Raw genomic sequence first — 27,831 nt, forward strand, 5'->3', positions numbered from 1 at the left:
CCCCCGAGAAGCTTCCGTAACGAATGTGTCGTTCGTCGAATGTACGTACGTTGTATATACTACCTAGATCAACCTGCATTATCTCGCGGCAGACGCGGGCTGCCCGATCTCGCCTGTCACGCGTACCGATAATATCGCGGAAATGAGGTTACCCTGCAACCGAAGGCCCGATATCGGAACAGTCGCATCGTCTATAGCGAAGAAAAAGAGACCTACGGCCGATGGGCGACGTTCGAATTCCGTAGGCCGAGGTTCCGCAAATAAATTTTTCAAAATCGTACAGGTGACGGAAGCTCCTCTGATACGGTCGACTGTTTCACTTTATTCCGAAAATTTTTTTCCCTCATTCCCATCGGTGATTCATTGTTTTTGCATTTCTTTTGCTTTTTCATTTTCGGACTACTCTGTTTTTTTGTTTTTGTTCTGCCGTTACATAGTGAAGTAGACGTGAGATTTTACAGTCACTTAAAGCTTGGTGGAAAAAGTTTCAGTTTGAAATTGCGAGAAAATGGATTCCACGGTGCGGAGGGTCGAGGGAATGAAAAATAAAAGGGGGGAAAAAAAGAAAAGTAAAAGGCGAGCAGCTCCGAAGGGAGCAGCGGCACCGCAGCTCCGTATATATATATACCTATAACGCTGCGCTTGGAAAAATTGAACTGCACGAGATACGATCAAGACGAAGCGAAAAAAAGAAATAGAAAAAAAAAAAAAAACACCGTCATAAAATATACACGTATAAGTACATCGCAGAAATAAAAACGACGGGATTAAGTATTTTCTATATCGACTCCGCGGAGGAAAATTGTACTTCCTATTATTACCTCCGATTCCTCTCGCTCTTTTATCAGGTACAAATATGCGCGCGTATTGAAAACTTAATGTCAATCAATTTTTCACGCTTGAAGTGAAATGAAATGAAATGAAATGAAATTTTGATTTTTCCCTTAACGGGGGGAAACGACGAGAGGAAATATTTGTTCTAATTACAGTTTCGATTATCGGTTATTCCGTTTGCATTTCGAAGACGTGACTAACTTCGACGTCGCCGTTCCTGCAGCTGCTGGCAATACTTAAACCGTGGAAATAATTCCGTAGAGTGATTCGCGTGATTGAAATTTGAAAATTGAAGTATAACGAGAGAAAAAGTCGCGCGCGTGCCGCCAGATAATAAGAGAGGTATTGAAACAAGCGGTAAAAGTGTCTTCCGATTGACGTTCCGCCAGATTTACCAGCTGCTGCTGCTGCCGCTGCTGGAAAAAAAAAGAAGAATTACCTACTAACTGGGAGAAGATTCTTTGGAGAACCCATCCTTTTATTTGCGAGAAATGTCGTCAAACTTCTGCCGAAAAAAGAGGCGGAAAAAATCCTAAACTTATTTCGGAGAAGAAACGGTTAACGAGATCCCAACCCGCACGTATATCGAAATATAGATCATTGTGCCTCGCCGTATTTATCATTCGACGATCCATTTTTTTTTTTTTTTTTTCTCTCTTTTTTAGAAAAACTTCACTCATCCCAATAATTACGGCGAACAATGGTAAAAGTTTAATCAATCAATCGTCAATCGCGATGCTCATTGATTTTTCTTTTTTCTCACGTCCTTTATTCCCTCTCTTGTCAAACGAAGTTTGACGACCGAAATTGTTCGCGGTCAGGTTATTATATCAATCTCTCGAATCGTTCGACCGCAAAGAGCTTAAGATTACCGCGTATTTCCCAATTACGAAACAATGCTCCGTTGTGCATAAGCCGTATAGGTATAACCTGCCCACATTATAATACAGCGGCAGATCCGGAGTGCTTTCCACAGATCAAATAATTTTGGCGTGCTTTATTATCTCCCCGTATACCTATACGAATAATGGTGTCGGATAAACGCGTGGCGATCGTACGCTGCCGAAGCGAATATTATTCGATTTTTGTTCTTTCTTCTCAACCTTTTCTCCGACACGAATTCATTTCTCTACCGTACTTACTTACGAATTAACTGCGGGGAAAAAAAAAAAGAGGATATCGGATTCGAGGATTTTTTTGTATCAACGTTTGTGGCGTAAAGGATACGTGCGCATAATGTTATGCCGAATCATATTCATTATTCGGCATATTGTTGCATATATATAAATACGTATGTACGTATGTACATAACGACGGTGATTGACCGTTGCACGGTCGTTACAGCGCCGACTATATATATTCGCGTAATACAAACAAATTAATTTAATGGCAATTCGCTTTAATAGGGACCACAATTATACGCGACTGCGACCACTGCTGTTAATTATCATGCTAGAATTTATATAATTACGTTTTTAATTAAGCTCATCCGGTATAGTTGCGACGCTGTTAATTTTTCGAACTAGTCGACGCTGCGTCGAAGAGAAAAATAAATATATAAATAAATAAATAAATAAAAAATAAATAACGTCACGTATCAATTTAATCCCAAAGCTTAATGTATTGTTTTTTTATTTTCCGAACCGCGGGGCTCGGCGAAGCCGATCTCTATAGGTACATTTAAATAGGTTAGATACACTACAGAGGAATTCCCGTCACGATCCGTCGATATTAATAAGCGAAAAAAGAAAAAGAAAAAAAAAAAAGAAAAAAAAGGCAGAGATTAAACTCGAAAGTAAAAAAGAGGTTAAGAAAAGTTTTCAAAGCGATGAGATTGCGTATCCGAAATTGCATGAATAAATTCAAACGTCATTTTTAAAAGCTCCATATAAGTGTAACGACTTAAGGCATGAAAGCTCGCGAAAATGTCGGCTGAATTGCAAATTTATGTTTTGTTTTAGTTCATCCACTTCGCGTTTGAGTCGATCGAGAAAGCGGAGAAAATAAAAAATATTCGCGGAATCTTTTTACACATCGATACGTACGATCTCCGTTTAATTCCCCGTCGGTGATTTATACGTGTTTACTCATCGTTAGTTTTCTCATTAACGTTTTATATTCAAATTTATTCACACCGAGCACATACGCGGACATGGCAGGTACGCTGATTTTTCGCAACGCGCAATTTCAATGTCCGCACGCATCACGTTCGAATCGTAAACCCCCTCGCCATTCGTTTCACGGTACGTCGAAGAAATCGCAATATGAATTTGAACTTCCGTCGAAGTAACAAAGAATAATATTCATTTACTCAATTTTTTTTCTAGCTCTCCGCCGCTCGCTTTCAGAAAATTTCCGAGCTTCTCGAGCTTTGAAAATAACGTACCTTTATGTGTAACAGATCGACAGAGGCATTAAAACGTAATATAAAGATCTACTTTGAACGCCCACTTTGAACTCCCGCGGTAAATACCTCGTTGCGTTTGTAGCTTTACTGTCCGGGTGAAAAGCTTGTTTAAAACTTGAGCGAAAAGTTTTCTCGGCTGTTGCAGCAAGAAAGTAAAATCGGCGACGCCGCCTTTCCGCTGAACAGGTGTGTACGTACACACGTGTTATAAACTGCAACTTCAGCCAGCGTGTGCAGGAAGGTGGAGAGAAATAAATGCCGTCATCCGAGCGAGCGGATTCTCTGTCTTTACTCCCTTTATCTTTTTCACGTTTTCTTATTCCCTGCACCACACAGAGCGCGAGGGGGGGAAAAAAAAGGAAAAAAAATTATCAACGGCGAGAGACCTGTGCTTTCGTTATACCTAAGAGGATCCTTAGAACGAGTCGCTCGGTGGGGCTGAATGTCTCAAAAAATGAGGGGTGAGAATTTTTTTCTTTGCGAATCGTGTTTTTCGAGCATTTGAATGGGGAAACGGAAGTCAGCGTCGCCTCGGAGTCGTCGTTGATCTGCGCACAGGGAGATAATGGTAACCAAATCGTTTCACACGCTTCGTTAATCAAAGTTAATCACTTTGCTAATTTCGTTGACCCGTGACACACGCGGTGCGCCATATCGTACGACGTCATCACGCTTGAAAAGCAACGTAACGAAACGAAACGAAACGAAACGGCGGAGAGGCAATTGACCGTGCAAAGGGTGTTTTACCTACCTACTCTTCATCCCTCGAAAAAGTGGGCGTACGCGTCGGCGGTGGATGAACTCGCAACTTTTGTACACTTGACTCGTATACGTACCGGAAGAGAAATTAAACAAAATTTATCAAACGCGGCGAACAACCGAACCGAAAACCAAGGGGTGCAGACGCGACTGGAGGATCCCGTAATACGTTAGAATTGAGTAAACTTTGCGCGAAATTTCGATGTTCGTTTATAACATACCTCTACACCTATTTACCGTAAAACTTTCATTCGTATACACCAAGTGAGGATTATATACTTTGACGCGAATTATAAATCTCGAAGCTTTATTTTTTAATATTATAGTACGAGTAAAAAGTTATAATAACCTATCTGCGGTAAAACCCATTTTTACTCTTGGTACGACTGAATTATGCGAAACACGTGAATTATTCGACGTGTAATCAAAAAAAAGAAAAAAAAAGAAAAAGAAGGAAATTTCATCCATCGATGAATTTGTACGCATTTAACGAGAGATTCGCGCGATTGTTAATTCATCGGCATTTGATTTCGAATATTAACGAAAATTTCATTAGGGGGTTCGTTCAAAAATAGCCCGCTCTATGAACTCGTTCAATCGCAATTGCATTTTACACTTGACGAAACTTGGTAATATTTCACACCCGGTATACCCGTGTCACTGTATACCTATAGCGCGACGGTGATAAGTATAACTATAAAATAATTAAAATTTAAAAGTTGAAAGTTGAAAAAAACATACTTTAATTAGTTCGACGAAGTATCCCGATTGAAGATTATTCACGGCAGAATTGTGATCACCTATAAATATATCTACATACATACCTATACACCGACACAGTTTCCGTACACACGTGTATTTTTCCATGTACTACACAGGCGTGTAATATTTTTCCACTTTATTATATTAGATTATTAATTGCTTTGCAATCTCTTGGCTAAATTGACTTGTAAATCAGTTTTATAATTAAACTGGCATTTAATACCTCCGTTGTATAAACGTGGCTCCGCGTATATTTTATGGGGTAAATTTAAATCCCTGTTTTATGTCTAATTTATTATAGGCTGCAACGTTATTCTCCCTTGCGAAAATATATTTCTACATCCGTATCCCTCGTACATAATTCCATCCGTCGCGTTGGATCGTCGAATCTAACGCTGCTGCGATCTGGACGCTTTCGTGGTCAAAGGGAAGGAACGAAATAAATTAGAAAATCGTTGGAATTCGAAACGTTGCACGGCGAATTTCGATAAAATTCTCTATCCCGTTCCTCTCGACGTGCGCGTACCTTTTCGGTCGATGCAGCTCTGGGCTGTACGTATTAGCGTCCTATTTGATCGCATGCAACGGATGTATGTAATGCACGTGATGTAGGTAGTGTTCAAATTATACGACTGCGTTGTACGTACAACGTGAACTGCATGGACACCTGTGAATATCGAGAGATGCGTAAATTTAACGAGAGCGTACGGTACGTACACATCTACCCCGCATACGTTTGTCGGTATAAACCTTATCAATGAAATATGAAAATGAAAATTTTCCAATTATTCGTTTACGCTAACGATTTTCCACCCTCTCGTTATATCATTATCGGTATCGGACGCGCTCCTCCTGCTGCGAATGCTTTGAATTATTCGAGGAATTTTATAACGAAACGAAATTTAACGAAGAAAAAACGAATGAATAAAAATAATCGGTTATTCCGATGACGGTTTAAAATGAGGTGGTCGAAAATTAAATTCATCTTTTCATTATTTATTTAGGTACCGCGGAATGTGTGAGAAACATTTGAGATGACGAAGGGATACAATGAATGAAAATAATGATAATAACGATTGTAAAAATAAGGGACATCTAGAGAAGGGCGGGGAGGTGCAAGTTGGAAACTTTGTTGGTGAAATACGAGTCCCAATAGCTCTTGGGAAAAATTTGAATATGAATCGAGCGAAGACTTAGGTGATCCTCTAAGGTTGTCACGAGTGCAACCGAAAACTGTAGACCTCAATTTTCCAAATAAATTAAAAAAAAAAGGAACGCTAAGCAAATGGCAAAAAAAATAATAGGATAACGGATCGACTGCACCTGTACGATGTCGATGGATAATTTAAAAAACGTGATTGTTCGACACAAATTGAAATGTATTTATTCAATTCGACTGCGCGATTCGCCGTTTGGTTTTCATTTTTGCTTCGAATCGAACGTTATTACCGTAACACGTGAATTTACAAAATATAACACATTTATCTTTGTCAGGTTGAAAATATGACGTTCATGACCGTGATTAATGTCAGTTTCAATATGTACAGGTATACCTATAGACTGTAGTCGATTCATTTTATCGCAAATTTCAATAGCCATTTTTATCTCATTACGATCTTTGAATCCCCCTGTATATGTAGATACACGTTAAACATTATACACGTTATTTGTATTTCGCTGACGTAAAAATTATTCGACAAATTGAATAATTTTTTTTTTTTTCTATTGCAGTTACATGACTCATTTCCTTTTTACTTCATTCTTCCACCTTATACGACACGTTTTCATTTTTGCAGTGATACGAAAATTTGCAATTTTTTTTTTTTTTTTTGTCGTTCGTTCGTCTCGTACTTTTTTCAACTTTACAGTTTCACCTCGAATTCCCCGCGGCGAAATTGTCGGTTTGTTTGTACAGTCGATCAAATCACACAGGCAGTTACGCGTTTCTCCACACACGTAATACATACGACGAGTAAGTATATCTGCACGAGTCGAATTTTTTTCGCAAAAAGCTCGCCGTCTGCCTCGAACCGCCGCTCCTCTTCTTTCCGCCGCCCCGCCCATCCCTACGGGGTTGATTCTATACCACGCGTAATTAGCAGGGACTCGCTTTGATCTATCCGGGGACATACGCGTTAATGTCCCTATAATAATTCCGCAATGCGAGAACCAAATTATCCGCGCGATTATCTCATCGGTTAATCCTTCTTCCTTCGTTTCTTCTTTTCTTTGTCATTCTTTGTCAAATTTTTCTCATTCTTCGGAAATCTCATTTCTGCTGATGCGACACGTATATGAAGTTACCGCGAGCTTTTTTTATCGCGGAAAAGTGATGCACACCTACTCGATAATCATATGTTTAGTACAGGTAGCTGCAACGTAATTTCGAGATGATCATATATTTACCGGCGTGCATTTTATGATACCTGATGTGGTTTATGTATGGACATAGCGCTCCACGCGTGCATATATGTCCTTCCGTCTTGTACATATGTACCATGAATACCTAGGTATTCCTCTACATTCCTCGATAATGCTTCAATTATTCAAATTACATTCTCGCGGGGTAAGACCGTTTCCAAACCTTTATACATTATTTTACACCACCGCGCACTAAATTTCGATATACATATATACATACCAAACCGATAACTCCTGAGAACATCCATCTGCTAGAAAATACATGTATATAATGTACATAGGTACGTACATACTTCACTTTGTGCGAAGGCGCATATGAAATTTTAATCGCTAATTTCGACCGTGCCTTTGCAATTGTAGTTTTTTTTCAATCTTCCTTCTTTTTTAATTTAATTTCTTCTTTGATGATTCTTTGTCCGAAAGCATCTTTTTTTTTTTTTTATTATATATAAATTTTTCGTTTCTGCAATCGAATTGCGAAATTACAAAAAAAAACGGTTGTTGTTGTTTTCTTCGTGCAGATAATGTTGACGAGGAATTTTAATGTGTCAACGCCGCCGTGTGTGTAGTTAATAATATTCCGAACACGATTTATATAGACGTATAACACACGCGTTACATCGCGAAGGTTGGACGGTAATAATCGTAAATATTAAACTCGAATAATAACGAGTGTAATTTTTCGATTTTTCACGGCCTAAGATATTTGCTAAGAATTTTTATTCTCGAAATGATGCGGGTAGATTTTTTCTTTTTCATCATAATATTAGTCGTTACTGTACTTTTTTTTTTATCAAAGTTACGGATGTTTTCATTTTGTATTATTTTTATGTTTCAGGTGAGTAAAATCGAAGGTTGTTGCCGGATCATCGCGTGGGTGTCACCTACAAACCTAATTGCGAAATTGTACGTTCGTCGCACGAAAGTATTGTCGGCAAACAGGTAAACTTTCGCGAGTCGTTATATTTTATTATAAATAAATAGCGCGAGAAGAAAAATGAGAGCGAAATAAAGAAGGAGAAATTATACGTTCACCCGAATTCGAGGCTGAAATCGAAACGAAGTACACCGTAAAACGGGGTCTTCGACGCGCGCGCTCCGTATCCCCGGTAGGGTATGAGCGATACCAACCAAAAAGAGGATAAGATGTGGACCTCCGATGCTGCATTATGGAAAAGAAGGAACCTCTCTATATGGAAGACAAAGCTCTCACGATTATATAATGTACCTCCGTATATGTGGTTAGGCACATTATGTACGTGTGATTCGGTTTATTTTCGTGCGCGCGCGGTTATGTACAGTGTAGCCGAACGTTGTTATATGTATATACGAAACGCGAGAGCTGCGAAAAAATAAATGAATAAATAAATAAATAAATGAACGCGAAATGCTATACCTATGTAGCATATGTACCCGCGTATATACTTTTGTCTCACGTCGTTGTATATAGATATACCGATGTACATACAGTGGGTACGCACGTATATGTATCGAAAGGATATAGATACGCCCGGAGTAAAGTCCCCCTCGGTCCCGAAGGATCGACCGAAGGATATAACGCGGTAGATAAAATATCAAAGACAAAATTGAGGAGAGAATATTATATTCAAGGCTAAGAAAAAAGCTGAGGATAAACGGGCGGTGGCTGAACCACGAAAAAGCTTCGAGTTATATAACGTACGAGTCGAAAGGTGCGGACAAAAATTGGCTAAATTGTCTTTTCGAAAATTCATCAATTTTTCGATCGTTCGAGTTTCATTTCTGAGGGACACTCTTTATACACTACCTGTAGTAAGGTTGCGCAAGTGTGAAAAATATCGCGTCTCGCGTTACGTTGCGAATTTTTATCTCAATTGAAATTTATTACTTTGTTATTGTTAACTCGCATGGGACGGAGGAAAAAAAAAGAAAAAAAAAAAAAAAAAGTTGTACAAAAAGAAGCGCATAGAATTCAATGGGATCGATAATCTTTGATCGAAACGACGTAATTATGTGCGCGTAAATATTTACAATTCCTTCATTATATGTTACACGCGTTACGCGAGCTCGCGTGTGCATTACCTGAATATAAATTTTGCGTTGCGCAATTTTTTATATACGGTGCATCGAAGAAAAATACATGTAACAATAAAAAAAAAAATGCTCGTATCGGTTACGTACTTACAGTGCGTCGCTACGCAAGAATCGTTCGACATTTGCGAAAACGAAGAGAAAAATTCACCCCCCCACTTGAGGGCAAAAAGCAAATAAAAGAGAAGAAAAAAGGAAGATGAAAAATGAAAAAGAAACGAACAAGTTTTTACGGCGGCGTGTTGGTTGCAGCTACAATATATCGTGTATGATAGCGTACGTTAGTAGATAAAACTCTTGAGAATCAGCTATTTTTCACGGTTATGATATGGGAATATATGCACATACGTGGGTACGTACCTACGTACCTACGTACGTACGTATGCATGGGTAAGTACGTAGATAGGTACTGCATATGTGACATCGCGGTGCGGGGATGGATAATATAAGTAACAAACATACCTACGGATACCTCGAATGCCGCAGTATTATAAACGTGCCGACCTCGCATCCCCTTTACGTTGGAAATTTTTCTCTCCGTGGAATAGAATTGAAAAATTTCACCGTTTTCAACGTCTGTATTTTTACCACCGCAAAAACCATATTCCCCTACTGCAACCTACTTTATACATTTATAAACTCGTGTATAGCCACGTATACATAGTTCGTCACATCCACGTATACCCGTGCATATGTATGTATGATAAAAAAAATGGTAGGTATACGCGCATTATAATGTGTATGATATCGACTTTTTCCAAAACATATAGAAGTTCATGTACAGTAGATCTACATAAGCCTATGTGAAAAATTGCTCGCCGATTATGCGAGTTGCTAGTTGCAACGAAAAAAAGAATCGAGTTCAGAGATGAGAGGAAGAATAAAATTTTTTACAAAATGGAAGAAACGCGACGTCGGTTGTCCGCGATCGTCGTTTCAAATGTCGTAGCTACTCGCGTGTGTTAAACTTATTCCGATGTACGACGCACGCTCGATTTGCGGTTGATTCAACCGAAATTCGTCTTTCTTTTTGATCCGGCAATGTAACGCGTGTATATATTTCCCTTGTTTTTTCCCTCCCTTCGCCCCTTTTCGCGCGTTTGATTTTTCGCTCGAACCATTTCCGAGCGGTGGTTGTAATGTACGTAGCTCGTGCGGATCGAGGAGAATATCGTTTAGCAAAACTAAAATAAAAAAGAAGCGCACGATGAGAAATTTATTCACAGGTATACATGTGGTTCCCTGTATCACGTAGCACGCACGATTCGTCGGGGTGGAAAAAGTACAGAGCATCACGGTCGAATGGACTCGATAGTTTTCAGCGAGTTGCGGGTGCACCGCGGGAACTCGCGACACCGGCGTATTATGCCGGCGAACATGCAGGGGGTAGTTAGGCGGGCAAGCTTGCGGAAAGAATTCGAAACGATAAGAAGGTGGTGGATAGCGGGGACGTCGGTTGGTTCGCACAGCGTATACGGACGTATATTTATATGGGATGTATACGTACGTACACCCATCCAAATGAGAAGCGTTGGCAGGCAACGGCCGTTATCTGGCAACATTTTCACATTTTCCCCATTTTTATGATCCATAAAAATCTAGGTTGGGTCAGATCCCAACAGCCTCGTCATCTTCGACCATTAAAATATTTTATTTAAACTTCGAATGGCCACCCGATGCATGTTCTTATCCGTTCTTTTCTCTCTCTCTATCTCTCTCCCCGTCTCTCTCCTCCTTCCCCTCCCTCCCCCCAGATTTCGTGTTACAACCGCCGTGCACTATACGCTGAACTTTGGAGCTATAAAAAAAATATATATGTATACCTGTACGCGTCGTTCGAGGACACATTCCCTTCGCATACCACTGTAAAAATTGAAGCGCAGTCGATATAAAGAAGAAAAAAAATAAAATAAATCACGAGCGTATGTATTTATGGAGCAAAAGATGATGAAATTATTCAGAACTTTGATATACCTGCGCGGGTGCTTGTACTACTGCGAAATTGGCCGCCAAATTTTAGGTATGCCTGACAATGAGTTGACTCAAGTTCCGATGATTCGCGAGGGTCGTTGGCCTCGCGGCAAAAAGTTAAGGGCGGATCTCTCTTTGTCCCCCTTTTTTTTTCTATCTTTCTTTGTCGTTCTCTCTGTCTCTTTTTTCAAAATTTTGAAAAAGACGCAGAGAAAGAAAATTACCGTTTTCTGCGGACAACGAGAATAAACGAATCTCGTGAAATAATCATTAAAAACCCAAAGTCCGCTCTCCGTGCTTCGAGGGGCGATTCGGATCGCGAAATCTGTAGAAATGGCGAAAAAGTATCGACGATATTATCGGTCGATCCCCGGTAAAATCCGTCGATTTTTCGTCCGGTTACATGGATACGGAAATGTGGATGTAGTAGGTATATATATAAAATATGGCAGGGCCGGTAGAAGCGTATTATAACGTGATATTTGCAGGACTTGTGCAGCTGCTTCGCTGCGGAGGGTATATTTTATATATCTGTTTATACGAACTCGATCGAGATTCGATCGGTACATTACCCGTCCGCGTATACCTGTATACGTACAGGAAACCAGAAAATGAATAATTTCTGATCCTGGAAAGCTGCACCGCTTCAAGAAGCTTCGAGGATATATATATATATAATAGACGTCGTCGACTGCAGGGTAAATGTACAAATTTATCCCATCCTGCTGCAGCACTCCGGATCCTCCAGACCATGTATCTGCGGAATATAAAATCTATTCAGACGTACAAGCCCCGTGCATCCTGCAGGGTCTGCCGAACGATCTATTATTCAGGGTTTTAAAATGAAACGCAAAAAAAAACAAAAAAAAAAAAAAACAACAATTTCGAACCCAACGTTAAATCCTAAAAGCTCCGACGGTTAAAATAGAAATAATGAAGACAAATTTCGAAAAATTGTGATGCGGAATCGTCATCCTTTTATTTATTTTTGGTTTTACCGCAGTGATACATTTGCAATGCCGAAACGAGAGAAAAAAAAAAAATTAACAAAAGCTTCGCAAATAGAATTCTCTCTCCTTTTTCTTTCTATCTTTTTTAATTTTTTATTTTTACACCTTTCTCTCGCGGTATCTCGCGTTCCTCCACTTATTGCATAATTTAATCCGCTACGCTTATTGCTTCTCCGGTTAATTCGAACGGTACCACCGAAATACGTTGTACGTATATGCACGTTACTTTATACACGTTACGTAAGCATCCGGTTATTCGTTATACTCCCAGGAGTTCGCCTAATATTTATAACCCGGAGTTGATTTTGGCGCCTCGATTTGCTTCGGTAGAAGTTTCAAGAAAATAGCGACGGCTGCAGACGGGGAGAAAATTATTGCGATTATTAATATTATCACCGTTACGTTTTAGTAGGTGTATTTACCGGGAATAACGAACCCTTTCAGCCGATGATAAAAGCCCAAATTAGGCGTTATCACGAGACTCTTATAGTATAAGTGCCGATACTTTACCGAGCTTGATGGGGTGGATAAGCGCGAGCTATTCCGTCTCTTTTCTCTCCCTCCCTCGGCCGCCTGTTTCATTTTTTTTTACAAACTTAATTTTGGACTCTCGGAGCGTCACGGTGTGAATATCCGTCAAATCACGGTTTTCAGTAGAGAAAGAGATACAAAAATATAAAGCAAATCTGATTTCCCGTCCCACTAACTTCCCCCTTACGAGTCCGGCGCGGTGTAAACGAGAAGAAAATGAAAGGAAGAAGAATAAGATCGGATTTCTTCGTAATTTACAACGAGTAATATTTCTGTAGTTCGAAAAGTGATTGTTGCGCGGCGAATGATACGAGTCTCCGAATAAAAAATGAAACCTTTATCTTTACGTACGAGAAAATCGTTTCGCGGTTAATTTATCTAATGGAACTTGGATTCCGAAATGTGTTTTTTCTTTTTTTTTATTCACTCAACTCATCCTGTCCCGGTCTTTATCTATACCGTTTCCGTTCCACTCGCGTTATTTGCGGTTTTCGCAAAACGTTATGTTCGCGCAGTTCTACGAGTTCGATTAAAGAAGATCCTCGTTGTCGCGAACAAAAAAAAAATCATACACGCGTAATTCACGCGGATTATTTTCGAAGAATTACGATCCTACGAACGTAAAAAAATTTGAGAAAACATTTCAAGTATAAAAAACGAAGGTGGGATACGCGGGGGGTGGTTTCGGGGTGGAGCGTATCACCCGGCTTAATGTATTAACGCTATTAGGGGCGGTTCAACGAAAAACAACGAAGAATATTATGGGCCACTTGGGTATCGTAACCTACATTCCTATGCAAGTATGCAACCTACCCGCTAATACGCTCGTACGCCGTCATCCGTTCCGCCAGTTTCTTCGTCTCCTTCTATTCCCTGCAACACCTGCACTGCGTGTTGCACGGCGAATATGAAAATTCGCGTCAAAAGGGAAGAGGATTCTCGAAAAGTGGATATCGAAAAATTCTCCCCCCCCCCCGCCAAACGAAAATAGAATCACCGAGTCAATGGCGACGCTATTACATCGCAGGTACACAACGAAAGTACGTGGAAGGGTTAATGTTTGTTCGCGAACGCGTTGGACGGGTCGATTATAATCGGTGACGGGGTGTTGCACGGTGCACTCGCTATTACGCGGCTTTAAAGTTCCGGCACAGATCGCCGGTGGGATTGACGAGTTGTTAATTAAGTTTGGCTTCGGCGAATATATCTAGATATGTGTGTGTGTGTGTGTAAGCCGAGATGTAATACCGGATTTCGATACGCGTTGTACTCGTAGCTTTTCCCTCGGTTCACTTTTGACGTTGATCTGTGCGAACGGCGTATTTGGTAGCCGTACACGTCACGTACCTATACGGAACAAAGAAATCTATGAAACCCTTTCAGAAGCTTCGGTAAAATAATCGCTTTATGAAAAGGCAAAATTTTCAAATAACCCCGTATCGCCTCGCCGCAGCGGATCGCGAAGGTAACATTAAAAATTATAGCTGTAATTCTCCCCACTTTGATAATGGCTTTTCTTCGTACCGATAAGAAAACGTACCTATTATATAGTCGGGGTTCACCGGCCTCCGCAACGCTTTCGTATAATGCGATGCAAGTCAGCCAACCAACCACCTCCGACCTTATGTCTTTATAGTTTACCTTACGGCGTCGTATAATCAAACTTCAAACGTGTCTAGACTTTAGTACTCGATTCTTCGTACCTTACGTGTACACCCGCGTACGAACCGAAAGCGGTCGTATACTATTACAGTGCGAAGTTTCTTTTTTCACTTATAAATTTGAGAAATTTTCTTTTTTTTTGAGATTCATCGCAGTTCCGGTATGTAGCATTTTTTGGGGAGTGTTTGGAGTTTTGGATCGGATGGAAAAAATGATCGAGAATCGGAAATTATTGAGATCGTTAAATATGTGTGGAAATTCATTTCTCTCCGCTGCACGGGTAGACCGTAGACACGTACCGCAGTCATAATTCGGGAGCATAGAACGTCGGAACTTTATACGATACGAAATGCGCTCGCGGTGCAGTAACGTAACTACAGCTATATATATATAGGTATATGTATATGTGATATCGCGAAATTTGAATTCAATAAATATCGGTTTTAGATTTGTTGAATCTGTTCTTTAGAACCAAATTCAACCGATATTGCTGCTGAAGCGGGAGCAGTTTTCGCGCGACTGTCCTCGTCGTTTTCGTACTGTGTAGAGGTTATACCCACACATCTCGATATCTATCGTCGACGTACATATAGTTTTCATTCGTTTGTTCATTTTATTCCGAATTTTTTCGGTCAATATTTTAACATCCGAAACGTATCGCTGCGAGCGGCAGCTGTAGATGAAAAGAATTTACGGGCGGCGTACCTTGTATACTGCTACCCAGTAATTTCACCTTGAATTTTTATGTGCCGAAAATTCACAGGCTACGTACACTCGAGCGGATCATGTACGGTACACCTGGCTACGCGGAAAGTGTAACCACCTATTAAAAAACGTTGAAAAATAACAGAGAGAGAGAGAGAGAGAGAGAGAAAAAAGCGAGCGAAATCGACCGTCGAAAATTGTGCGAATCGCTGAAATGCTGTAGACATGTGAATTGTTTGTGTCATACTCGCTTTATTGAATACATAAATATGTCGTGTAGTCGTTTGAATTTCATTGCGGTTCTCATTATAGGAGAGCCTTATTATTTTTAGACGTAAAAGATCGAGATGCGTCTTCGCGTTGCAGATAAGGCGTATCGCGTTCTTAGATAAGTAACTTATGTAAGATTTCTTTCTAGGCTTCGAAGTTCAAGTATAAAGAGCGGCGATATTCAGATTCGTTTCATTAATGAACTTGATCAGATTTTACGAGATTCATTTTTCCCTAAGTTTTTTTTTTTTTTTTTCGCGTGGCTTCCACGATCTGTTTATCTATTTATTTATTTATTTATTCGTATTTTTGTTATCTCCTTGTCACCGTATATAGACAACGTCTGCTTTATCTTTGAACCTCTTTTTATTTGAATTAGATTACGCTGCTTGTTGATAGAGGAGGAAAAAAAAAAGTAGATCGCGCCGATTAGATTCGAGCTCAGTTTATCTGTCCTGAGAGATATAGAGATCGGAAAAAAATTAAAAAAAAATACGTAACAGATCGCGATATAATTACGATGAAACGACAATTTGAAATACCAATACGATTCGTATAATTTGAACGAGATTAGCTATTTTAGAAAAAATTAATTTATCGCAATTTTACTGCAGGCTTACGAATAAAACGCGACGTTGAACCAAAGAATTATTTTCCACGCGTTCCTCTGGCATTGTAAATCTTTTTTTCTATTCTTTGGTTGGATTTTTTATTTTTTGTCTTCCATTTTTTCAATTATTTTCTTCGTTCTTTTTACCACCCTTTTCTCCGTCTTTTAATCGTTTTATCACGGACCACATTCCGCCACATCATCTGCCTGCGATGAGAATTAAATGAAACACTTGACGAGGTGTATTTTCCCTTGCTAATTAACTACGACTCGTAGTAGTACGGAGTTTCTTCCCTCCTCTTTTTCCCGTTGCTGTGAATGAGGAGGTAATTAAATGAAACGACGAAAAAAAAAAAAACGCGATAATGATAATAATTTCACAATTTCTCCTCTCTCACGAACGAAATGCAACGTAGGTAAGTTTGCTTTTTACAAATACCCAACCAACCTTCGCGTTGCCGGCAGACAGCGAATAATCATTTTTATGGAATTTGAGTCTTAGGAAAAATAGAAGAAAAAAAAAAAAGGACGAATGATTCTCTTTATTTTATATTTAACGCTGCTAGTCACGAACCAAAGTGCAAAAATTTATGAGTAAATAGTTATGAAGTAGGTATTACAATCGTCATCTCTGCGTTTACTTTGGAGCCGGTTGCAACTGAAAATAGAAAATGAAATAAAATGAAAGAAAACTCGCGACAATCGATGTTCATAATTCCATACGCGCGTATATTCTTTCGTTCGCGTCGAAAAAGAAAAGAATTAATAAATGAAAAATTAAAAATTTTGAAATCCCAACCTCGTCGCAATTTCCTTTGCGGATAAATGGAACATGGTGAAAATTGTATACGTACGTATACACGTGCATGACCGCGTACGAGTGTTGGTTCAACATTTTTTTTAATTCGGCTGTTTAATTATTCTATTCGTTGGACGATGTTTTTAATTAAATCCTACGCGGGGTATATATGCGCGATGGTAACGAACGTTCGCCGAAGAAAACGGCGCTCTCGCGACCGTCGTAAACTCTTTAAAAAAAGCGTTTTACAGTGAGCGCCCGTCGCCGCGCCTGACAATGAATCTCCTCTGCTACGTGACGCGATTCGCGCGGCGTGAAAAATAGAATGAAATTCAGAAAAGTCGTCAAGAAATCATTACGATAGTAAAAATAGAAAATTAGATGCGCGGGAGAAGAAAAATGTGATATCGCACGGTGCCAACGGCGGAGAGGGAAGAAGAAAAAAAAAAAAGAAGGAGAGTGAGGATTCGGGAAAAATACACCGAGGCAAATAGGAGCCCCCTCCTCAATATCTACGCCTGTACTGAATCCCGTTTTTCAAATCCCGCGATTTTTCACCGCGTCAAAGCCGTCCCGCGGGACCAACTCCTGTATTAAAAAGGTGTTCACTCGACTCGCTGCACGCGAGACTTTTTCATTCCCGCTTTGATTGGTCGTGACGTCTCGAATTCGGAGTGATATTATATCACATACGCGCGACGTTTGACGCGAATGAAATCTGACGTATCTAAACCACGGCGTGTTTTCTTCGATCGAGAAATTAGCGCTATCATTTTCCGGATATATCGCGAGAAAAAAATTTGAATATCAAAATTCATCCCTCGACAAAAGATTTTTGGCTGCGTGCGGTGAAGAAAAGAAAGATGGGAATAAAATTGAAATAAATTGAAAATAAAAAAAAAAATAAAAAAAAATCGTAACTCGGTACAGTCGATCGAACGTTTGCTCGAACGTACGCCGCTGCAGACGGTCGGTTATTTTTTTTCTCTTGAATAATTTTATTCCTTTTTTTTTTGTTTCGTTCTCTCTCGTGCTTTTTATCGTGGAAGAGCATAAAACCTAGGAAGAAGGAAATAGAGGGAGTAAATAAAGTCTCGCATGCGGTCTTCGGGCGTCTCATTGTTCCCGGACACGTGGACGAGAAACTCGCTCCACTAGAAAACTGGTTTTCTGCCGCTACTCCAGACAAAGAACTACTCTCCCTGTATTATACAGGCGTTTCTCCGCTACGAACGACTCGTGCATATATTATACGTATACGTTTTTATGCAGAGCTACATTTTACGTTCGAACGAAGAAAAGGAAAAATTTTAAGTGGTTTTTAAGCGCCGAAAAATTACAGTTTCTTGGTACGGAGGGAAAATACGAATAGAGGAAAAATAACGAGACAACTTCATCGCGTTATGTGCACGGTAGCCGTTGTAATGGGTCCGCTCGGTTTCGGAATCAGATATTCGAAATTATTACGCTCTCGGCACGGTACGCGGGGTTATATCGTTTTCCTTTTATATGTGATTAAATTCCCCCCCTCGGCGCATCCTTTATGTATATATTTATCCATCTAAATAACGCTCGCGAGTTATGTAACACGAAGGGGTAATCTGTACGAATGGTACATAATAACGAACCGTGGATTATCGACGACTAATGCGTATCATTATAACCACCGATTATTATTTACCTATAGTCTGTAATTTATTCAGAGTAAATTTATCCGGTAACCTTATTTAATTATATATACTCTTAAAATTTACACAGGCAACCGACTGCTCGTAACCTCTATCATTTTCAGATTCTCCCACTTTTTTATTCATTTTTTTTTTTCCGAACGTCTCGTCGGATTCGATTCCGTACACATATATATATCCCAGTTCTGATCCTAAGTGCGGATCATCCGTCGGACGTAAAACCGAAAAATAAAATCGCGCTGCGGAAAGAAAATTTCACCATCTCCGTATCTCCGATATTTCCATCCAACGTCGTTCCTTTTTTTTGCGCGCACATACGTATCGTACGTACGTACGCGGTTTCATAACGTGGGCCAATATGCTTAGGAGATACGGGTCTAACGTACGTACACACGATACGTAAGCGGGGCTCGATTCGTTTCGTTTCACTTCGCCTCGCCCTGAGCACGTGAGCTACGCGTGCACCTCCTGCGCCGTCGAGTAAGTGTAACGCGTACGTGTGTACCGAAGAGACACGTGGGATGGACGGTCGCCGAGGGGAGGCGAATAGAGCGGACGACAGGAGGCGAGAGGGCCACCGGTGCAAATATAGAGTTTGCCGATCTACGGACGGCGGACGCGCGAGGTCAGTAGATCGCCGGAGAGGGAAGAGGCGAGGAAGAGCTCGAGATTCGCGAAGCGAGTCGGAGGCGTCCCGGAGACGACGACGTCGATGACGGAACGAACGTAAAGAGGAGGGAGAAAAGAACGAGATTCCTCCCACGACTCGTGTGGCGAACGCGGTAAACAAAATTGACCTTCGAACAGGCCACTGACTGCAGAGCTGCAGCGGGTTAGACGCGACGTCGGTCCGCGACAACGACGCGCTACGTATACTCTGTACGTAAAAATTTCGCCGTCGAACGCGTATACCGTAGATATATGTATACACGATACGACACACGTCGCCACCCGACTCGTTCTTCGACCGCGTTCCATCCAAAGTTTCCTCCGCCACCTTCCACACTCTCCTCTCTGCTTTGCTTTATTTTTCTTCCCCCTTTTTTTAAGCTTTTTTTCTTCAGCCCTTTTCGTTCATGTCCTCCTCATTCCGATCCCTTCGCACCGTACGCGAGCTATACATACCCGTTTTCTATACACCCACCACTTCTTGGCTTTTATGCCCAGTTTTCTTTTTTTTTTTTTTTCTTTTTTTTTTTCTTTAACCATTCCTCGCTCCGCCATCGCGACTTCGCGACGCGTTGCGTCTCCGCAGCTTCGACGATCTTGGATATTCTGACGTCACGTACGTGACCATAATCCAAAGTCGGAGAGTTTCAACCATCTTTTTCATTCACGCATCGCGAAACAACGCGACTCCTCCCACATTTTATAGAGTTTTATAACGTTAACAGTCGCCCTATCGATGTGCGAAATATTCAGTCGGCTTTTTTCCCCGAACATTTCGATGAATCGTTGGAACAGTTTTTCTATCGATCTTATACTTCAGATCGAAGAGCCTCGAAGAACGATGCGGGACAAGGTCTCACCGGGCTATCGGCACCTTGGGCCTTTTCTCTTAGGCAAAAAAACAATTAATAGCTTCTTCGTCGACATTGACAACGTTATTAGTTTAACATTGTCTCGAAACTTCTTATAATTCCGCGCAGATACGCTCTCAGGTATAAAACAGCCACATCGCACAATCTCCCATGGAAAGCACAATACGTTATGCGGATGTCAAGGACGTTATATATCTACGGCGTGATATGAAAGGAATAAAAACGACGGTATGCGCCTCCGTGAGTCGGGATCTCACGGGACCTCTTCCAAAGCCTCGTTTCCTATCTTCAATTTTCTGCTATTTCATGCACATGATATAATCTCTTCATGCATCGGATGACGCTGCGCTGCAGCTACGGATTTTTACTTCCCGAGTTCCTCGGTTTTTTTGCCCGGCTCGCCTCGCGATTCCCAATCGTTTTCGATCCTCATCTCATTCGTATTATTTTTCTCCCCAGTATTTCGCCGTGATTGTTGAGTTACGTAATCGCACCTTCGACATTTCTTCATTCCTCTTTTATTCGTTTTTTTTTTACCGTTGTTCTACGGGTGCGACGGAGGGATTTCTCACCCATACCCCGAGGCGCGAGGTTTTCTTCCCTTCGGAAAATGTTTACGCGGTGGATTCTCCGATCGCGCGGAATCTCGTCAATTTTGAAGAAAAGTTGAAGTTTCCAACGGATTTCTATTATTTCTGTCTTCGGCTCTTTCTCGATAACACACATAGTAGGTATAGTATACGATCATTTTCTAACGATCGGAATTATTCGTCCACGTGATCAGAACTACAAATATAATACGTCAGGCAGGTGATGACCTTGCCCCGATAAACGAGCGAGGATATTATTGTAGATTTTTATCGACGGCTTTGAAAATAATTTCTAATCGATCGATCGGAGAAAAGCTCACATTGCAGAAAACGAGGGGAGAAAAATACTGGCCGATGTGCATCGCGACGTACAGAAAATGGGAGAAGCTCGACTCAGCAATTTTCCCAGTTTCTAAAGTACTGGAAGAACTTTGTAAGTTTTATAAATTAGTGTCCCACGAAACCCGAAGCCGGAATGAATGACTCGTCATTCTTTTTTAGTCAACTTAAAGTAGCTCGCGAACCCCATTTTCTGCACGTGTTCCTGTGTACTTGTTTTTTTTTTTTTTGAGAATATTTGCATTAACTGACAATGAGCCTGAAATTTTGTTTTTCTTATTTTTTCATCTTCGGTAGATTAGTAATAACGCGAACGTGCATAGCTATACATGCATACGAAATCGTGACTCAACGTTACATATTGACATTATCGCGCATCCTGTACATACACACGTATGTGCGATAGCGATATAATTGCGGCTCATATTGTAGTCTGATAATGCAACAAATATGCGAACTATGACCCCGAGAATTTGTAACCAGTGGATTGCTTATACAACATATCGTATTATATAACCGTTTTCGCGTAAACATTCGTATTGTAAATATCGATAATTGACGCATATATATACGTTTTATGCGTGGCGTGCACATATAGCAGCGTGTCGCGCAGTCAGCGACAATGATATATCGCATCCGCCGCATAATTGATTTGCAGAAATTTATTCTATTCGATTTGCCTATCGAAACGATATCGGTGAAAAAATAAGAATGACTGATGCAGCTCCGTCGTATTGTATATCTCTGAATGGTTGTTAACTTACATCATCGTCCCTTCCAAGTAGTGTTGAACCAATGAAACTATTCACGCGTACAACTTATTTATCTCAATTTGTTTCAGTTTCTTTTCTTCTTCTTTTTTTTTCTTCTTCTAATGCACGTCAACGATTCGATCTACCCGCGGCAATAAAAAATAATCGACCGCAAACGATTCGCCTCGACCAACGTTCGTTGCGTAAGTGGGATATTAAAAATACGTTTTCCTTATTCATTCATAATTCTTTCCGCTCTTTTTCTACGACGTCGATGAGCGGTGAGTCGAAACTGCGTAGGGTGAAATTCACCCCTGCACGCAATTTATAAGCAGGAAGTTATTGTTTGTCGAGGGTTCGCATGTAACGCGCGGTACACGAAGCGGTGTTTGTTTATTACAGTACACACCGACCATGATGTACGTAATTAGCAATCAAGATACGAGCGGTAATTCGGGCGTGTAACGATGTACGTATCGCACGTTCCTTAAATGCAGCTTTTTTAATTAATTATGTAATTAAATCAACCGAAAGCGAGAAGAACGGGGTATAGTTTCTGACAAAATAGGAATCTCGTTAAAATCGGCCGATTCTTTTGCCGCTCCTGATCGCGATCGGGAAAAAAGACGGAAATTTTTCCTCCTCCATTTTTCTCCGTCGAAGAGTCACGTTTTTCTCGGCGTGAACAAACAAATTACCCTAACCCGGCTACCGGGTTGAATCCCCTGTACAGCTGTTCGCGTACACATATAAAGTTCGCGAAACTTACGGTATTTTATTTTATTTTTTTGCCCGTTCGTTTTGTGTTTTATTTTATTTTTATTTTACTTTTTTTTTCGCCGCTTTATGCCGAGTGTACAAAGGTGCTCTTATTTTACATGTCAAAGAGCGAAATCAACGCGTCACAACGAAAATCCGAGTATAAAATTGTCTCGCACGTTTCACGCGCGGAGTTTATTACCTGGTTTGATCGAAATTAGTCAAAAAGTTTCTTTGTTCCCCCTCCCCCCCGGCCGCCCCTCGCCCCGTTTCCGAGAGAACGAATAAAAGTGAGGTGAATTATGTAGTAATAATAATAGGGATTACGAGACGGAAAAAGTCGAGACCGGTGAATGATACATTATAGATTTGATGTATTGACAAACTTTCGAAAGGTTGTACGGAAAATTGGAAAAATGTTTCTCGTTATTCCGTTACACTCGAGAAACGTTGTTAACGGAGAATAACGGTCTCTGTATCACGACCGATCGATTTACTCGATTAAAAATGCAACTGCCCATCTGATTTCGGAAGGATATTCGAAGGCGTATGTATATCGACCTCAACCAACCGCTCCGGCTGTATCCTTCTTCAGATTGGTTCGTTCCATTAATCAGTCTGGTCTAGCGGAGGAGCACGTGGCTTAAATTCACATCGCCTTCGACGCTCGTTTGGGGAGCGAAATTGGTGCAGTGGAAGTTGAAGAGGAGAGAAGACGAACGAGAGGTCGAGGAGGAGGAGGAGGAGGAGGAGGAGGAGGAGGAGAGAGAGAGGCGATTCTCGTTCGTTCCCGACGCCATGCCGGATTAACGAGTTTATTTAATTTGTACCTTTGCGATATTAATTTCGGTAGCGAGAATGCAAATTAGCTAGTTTCTAACTCGGGACAAACACGGAGCAACCTCGGAATAGCACCTATACGCCGTATCCCGGACCTCGGCCTTCCAGATCCACGTCTTCCTAGGGTTATACGCGCGCGATATACATATACATATATTCGCCGGGCTTATCTCCCGGGTCAGGTTACTACACCCCGGCGAACCCCATCTGTTCTCCCAGAAAATTCGGAGCCGGACGACAGGAACGAACGTCCGACGTGTCCCGCGCCGGCTACGGACGCGTGCATGAAAAGTTGACCCACTCGACCCCCCAAAGCCTCTAATTAGTTTCCAGCTAATTCCAACGTCGACTGTTCCATTTCTTGTCGGTTTTTTTCCCGTCCGCTATGACGAACTTTTCGGAGCCAATGGACGTACGTGTATATGTACACGGGAAATACAAATGCTACGAAACGTGAGGACCGAGGAACAGGAGGAAGAAAAAATCGAGGACACGAGCAACCGTAAAGACGACAAACGAGCGCGCGCGTGCTCGATCCCACCGAGTTATACGACTTGTTCGTAAAACATGTAACGTACGTACGTACGTATATAACCATTGCAGGATAAACGTACGTGCGCGACGAGTACTTTTAAAACGCAATCATTTCAGCTCGACGGTTCCGATGGGGTCCGGGGGATGTCCTACGGAAGTTGAAAAAAAAAAAAAACGTACGCGCGAGTTCAGCCGATGTCCGTTGAGATTGAAGCCACTTTGATTTGCGTCGCGTCGCGAACGCGGAAGCAGAACTCCGTCCGAATGACGATGAGATGAGGAATCGTCCATGGGGCGAAAAAGGGAAGTAAGAAATGGAAAACGTTCGACTCGACTGCGAAGACTATCTTTACATATATCGAATCGCGATCGACGCGAAAGAAAAACTTTGACAAATTTCCGCTTTCTTCTAATTTCCACGATCGGATCAATTCGCCCAGCTCGTGTTCTCCCGATTTAATCCGACGCGGTGTATCCCGTAAGCTTACGGGATTCCCTTCGGGATAATCGTTCCGGGAATTAAGGCGTTCGGTCAGTCGTCTCCGGACTTTATGGTACGTCGCGCTTTAATGGTGATACTTGTGTATACACGCGTTGTTCGGTTAAATTAAACACGTAACTACGAACGATATCGTTCGGAAGACCCCGAGATGAGCTTCGATTCCCGTTAGACGTTCCGCACAGTTTCGATCGAAGAGAGAAAGGAGAATAAGAAAGAAGAAGAAAAAAAAACGATTCCGTACAAAATGCACGCGAAAGAGAAAAATTTACGACGGTGAAATCCGCAGTGAAGTTTGCAGCGAGATCGCAGAATGCGGTGTACAAAAAACGCTGGTCATATTCCGCCGCGCGCGTATATTAGCGGCGATTTTCTCTTCTTTTTATTTACTTTACTACCGCGGTAAATATAATTGTTGGATGCAGGGGATATTATATAGTGTACGCTTCGTGCAGGGGAAGAGCATTCTACGAGTTCGTAATGCCGCATAACGAGATGTAATTCGAAATCAGTTTCCGGGTGCCAAGGGGGGGAGATGGCCGCTGCGAAGTACAGAGAACTCTGCGGTCTTTGATAATCGGTCGTTGAAGCGAAGTTTCACGTGTCCGTTCCGCGGTCGATGTAACAACGTGTGTCGTTTGACGCTCCCCTTCGTAATGCAGTTTGATTATTTTCCTTTCGCGAAATTTTTCTCACCTTGTTTTTGAAAAATTTCTGCAGGAGAATCCGGCAACGATTTATTAACGTTGCGTCGTCGGATTTCTAGGAAACTTTCGACGATAATTGTTATTGCGTTAACGGAGAAGAGCGAAGTTTGGCAAACTTGGTTTAAACGCATCACGAGTTCGCGCGCGCCGCATATAATTATAATGATAACGACGATAATTTCAACGACGATATATATTCCGGCATCGTAATGACCGCAATCAAGACAAATGTCATGAGGTATAATGAGGTGCAGTGTGCGCCACGGGGTGAACGTTGGTACATAAATTAAAACTCGCTAATTGTACGGTACCGCAGAAGATGAGACAACAAACTCCGAAACACACGTAATTACTCTACATGAAATAATATCACAGCGCGCGCACGTGACAATAAGCGATCGTCAAAAACGAAAAAAAAGAAGAAGAAAATTAACTCAAAATTGCCGAATCCACTTCGTTGTACTCGATGTCACTTTCGGGCACCGAATTTCCCCAGATCGTCCTGAACAAATGTTGATCTTGCAATTAGCTAATTGCTCCGGTTTTTTTCCTTCCCCTTTTTTCTTTCGTACCGTCGAGTTTCACTGAAACCGGTCGAAAAACTTTTAAAAATACCATCGCCGAGAACTTGACCTTCTTTCTCCGAACCATCGATGAGGACGATTCGATCGAATAATCCGATCGAAGAATTTGATCATCGTCCGTTTCTTTTCAAAAAATAATCGAACGGGTTATCGCTCATCGATTTTCTTCACGTACACTTATCAGTCTCGTCGGAATCTCTTGACGCATACGCTGTGAGGAGGCGACTCGAAATCACGCGCGTTTCATACATGAGACCAAGGAAGGATGACGAAGCGAGTCACGTTCAAGGGTTGAAACCCCGAGGCATTTATTCGCGGTTCCAACTCCAGCTGGGCGACAGCGCAAAACCGGTCGCTTCTAAACACGCTTCGTATATAACTTATGACGAAGGTGAACTAGATTTTAGAAGTGAACAACTTCATTGGTTAAACAAAACATCATCCTAACTGGGTCCTGCGGCAGCGGCGGGTTCCCCGATGTTAACATCGTGTCCGGCTGTATTTAAACGAGAATAATTTAACCGGCGTTAATCTCCGGCTCCGTCGAACGGCATGTGGAAATTTCTCACGTGTACAGCACGTGAGAATGATCGACGATCGTGTATATTTAGTCGTTTTGTTTGCCGACTTCTAAAATTATCGAAGCGAGTTGTTGTTTCGTTTTTACATTTCTTTTAATTTCTGCTACTTCGTCTTCTGTAATGTATGCGCGCGACTTTTTCACTTCGCGCGTTGTGCGAGCGCGACTTGACAAATTTACGATTCGAATTAACAGCCTCTACGTTCTTCTGTATTCCGTTCTCATTCTCACCTTTTTTCTTCGTCCTCTATTTTTTTTTTTTTTTTTTCGCGTCTGCACTAAAATCTGTAAATGAATTCGTGGGAGACGCTAAAACAGACATTTCGCATTCGCGAATGTGAGGCTCTGGTACGTGCACCGGAACAAAGTACCTTATCAACGAGATTCCCTAGGGAACGATACGGAAACGCTTCTTGTCATTTTATCCAAAAAAAATTTCGATACAAATCTACTTTTGTGCGAATATCTGGTATGGGATGAAGAAAAGTATGGCCTCGACATCCTCCTCTTCTTATACCAAAAAAAAGTAACGATTCAATCTCGACACCGTCAAAGTCGTGATTTTTTTTTTTTTTTTCCCTCTCTTTTTTCATTTTTTCAGTTTTTTGTGGTACCGTCCGTGCGGCATCATATACCCCCGTTTATACCCAACGTTCCGCTTAGCGCACATGCATACCAGGCTGTCGAAATTCTGAGAGAAAAATTTTTCAAGATTCTTTTCCCGCGTGGGATAAGGGGAGCAAAGAAAAAGAAAAAAAAAAAAGAAAGGAACAAATAAAACGAGAATAAATAAAATAAAACAACACGTTAAATGATGAGAACCGGTCGCGTTTCCGATTTGTTGTACACGTGTACAACTCTTTGTAAAAAATTTGCGACGTTTAGGAATTCCAGGGGCATATTCTCTCGAGTGGCGTTTGCTTTGAAATTTAGTGGAGATTAGCGCGGAGAGAATATGGTGAAAATTAGAAGAACCACTCGAAAGGTAAATGCACGTTTAGCGATAAGGGATGGTTTCTGTTTCTGGTTTTGCTACCGTTACAGCTTCTGAATTCTACCTAAAGATATATACAATGTGTATATATACCGGTCGAATCTGTACACCGGTCACGTCCTTCGTTACGTAAAGGCATACAAAAACGACATCAACAGAAAAACAAATGAGCTGAACCAATTGCATTTTCGCAAACAAATGCGAACCAAGTTATTCCCTAGCTGGTACGTACCTAACCTACCGGTCCTTTACCTACGTACGTAACCACCCTTACAATTTTACCTTATCCCCGGACCCGCCCCCCCCCCCCCCCCCCCCGCGCAGAAATGTTTTCTGGTATTCAAACTACGCGACGCCCCGCAACGTCTCTCCTACCTTTTCTCGCTATGCTTCGTTAGCGAGTACATAAATACATTACCATTTATACCCGGGCTGTGCTACCTATGTTCACCGTGTTTGATTTACCTACCCTCATATTTCTCGCGAAACAACAAAACCGTATTACGAGATGGGTTGTATATATGTACCGAGAGCGTAACGAGTTTATCGGATGTACGTATGTCGGTACATGTTACGTAGTGAAATGTTATTTTTGCTTCTCACGTCCCGAAGG

General features: G+C 41.3%; 1 protein-coding gene across 3 annotated transcripts in view; it reads left to right on the forward strand.

The window, feature by feature from the left end:
• Positions 1-27,831, forward strand: part of LOC105684648 (E3 ubiquitin-protein ligase MYLIP) — a 108,068-nt gene that overhangs the window by 58,909 nt on the left and 21,328 nt on the right. The window lies entirely within an intron of this gene.

This window comes from Athalia rosae, chromosome 2 (genome assembly GCF_917208135.1).
Source record: "Athalia rosae chromosome 2, iyAthRosa1.1, whole genome shotgun sequence".
NCBI classification, from domain to species: domain Eukaryota; kingdom Metazoa; phylum Arthropoda; class Insecta; order Hymenoptera; family Athaliidae; genus Athalia; species Athalia rosae.